This window comes from Pinus tabuliformis, chromosome 3_2 (assembly GCF_031772625.1).
Source record: "Pinus tabuliformis cultivar Carrire ecotype Pingquan chromosome 3_2, CPIR1, whole genome shotgun sequence".
Classification (NCBI taxonomy): domain Eukaryota; kingdom Viridiplantae; phylum Streptophyta; class Pinopsida; order Pinales; family Pinaceae; genus Pinus; species Pinus tabuliformis.
Window position 1 is genome coordinate 89,249,834 of NC_142302.1, and position 1,698 is coordinate 89,251,531.

The window sequence follows — 1,698 nt, forward strand, 5'->3', positions numbered from 1 at the left end:
CCAGATCATGATGCAACAGATCTGTTGAAAAAAAAATTGCGGCCTGCAAACAAAAAACAGAGATCCGGCCTCCTCGGCCTCTCCTCGCGGCCTCCGGGCAAGTCCGGCCTCCTCCGATCCTCCAAGCTATCAGAACTTTGATATCTCTGTAACAAGTATACGCAGGAAACAATCTATTCCCACAAAGAAAATTAATTTGCATTGGAGCATGTCTAATACAAGGCACAAATCAGAACCTCTTTTCGAATCATAGTGTGGCATGGAATATCGGTAGAAGCTGGGACTGCAAATAATAGAAAAAATAACTCTGGATCCATAAACAAATCATCATAAATAAGCGGAAACCTGGCCATAATTTCCTTAGCACGTCTCTGAAGGCCAGTTTCAGTTTATAGGTGGCCTTTCTCCTCGGTGCCGACGATCTCGACTTCTTTTTCAACCTTGGATGTTGTTTCTTTCACATTCTCATCACCTGCAGGAACAGTTGGTGCCTCTGAGATGTCTTTAGCAGTTTCCTCTGCAGTTTCGGCTCCCCCTTTCACCAAATCAAGCTCTATAGCAATGACAGGGGATTCTTCATTGGCTACAAATGGAGAGAGCTTCTCTAGCAGGTATTGGATCTGAGAAGCCAATAGAGCAGTGCCATACTTATCTCCAGCCTCCTTCAATATTTGTGCTCCTGGACAACCTGCTTCCACAAGCCGCTGTAACAGATCCTGAACAGCTTGGGCATTTTGTTTCACCTTGTCTTCAGTTGGCTCCTTGAAAAGCAACTTGGTTTCTGGCTTCGAGTCCTGGTATAGTTATCTTTGGCTCCAGTTCAGGTTTCTTCTCTTCAATTTCTTTTTCAATGGAATTCTTGGCCTTGTTGAAGGATTTGGCAGCTTCTGCTGCCCCTTTGCTGTTGGCATCTCCTTTGCCAAAATATTTCTTGATCTTTGGCAGCACCTTTGACTTCCAGTAAGTCATTTTGATACTTCCAAAAACCTTTGGATCACCTGAACAGAGCTTGTTCTCAGAGCTAGCTCTTGATCAGATCTCTGAAGTAGGTCGCAGGCTTAGCTAATCTGCTCTCTTTTGCGTCCAGCAGCCATTGGATTATGTCGTCCACCAGGCTAGGTTCCATGGCACCCACAGACAACAGGCAGAAATAATGCCCAAACACAACTCAAACTTCTTTCTTATTCAATCAGAAAAGACCTTCAAAGAGAGATCCTGGTATGCGACGGCCTGCTCAGGATCGAAAATCCCAGCAAATTCTCTGCAAAAGAGTCAGCTCAAGCATGCAGATCTCCACCAAGCACTCATATCTCCACAGATCTGCATAATTTGGATGCACAATTCACGCTTCTCCTTCACGCAGTGAACAAAGCATGCAACACTCAGATCTCCTTGACCACACACACAGGCTCCTTGACCAACATAGAAATTGAAATACCCTCAGACTCTCCATTAATATGATTCCCTTGAGCTTTTCTGCTCAATTCCCCATCCTTCTCGCCATTATTATTCTCTACCAGTCGGAGATTTCCCCGGCCACCTTTTGTCTTCCCGATCGTCTCTCCGGCTCTCACCAGAAGCGGAGTCCATCCTTGGCAATGCATTTTCTTCTGGCAAAAAGCTCTGCGTAGACGCTCTGGAACTTGTCAAGCCCGATGGTAGAAAATAGATTCGACTTCTTTCCATTTCTCTACCACG

The 1,698-nt window shown here is 45.3% G+C and overlaps 1 pseudogene; it reads right to left on the minus strand.

The window, feature by feature from the left end:
* Positions 1–267: 267 nt before the first annotated feature.
* On the minus strand, positions 268–1,043 carry LOC149179975 (plasma membrane-associated cation-binding protein 1-like; annotated as a pseudogene).
* Positions 1,044–1,698: the final 655 nt, after the last annotated feature.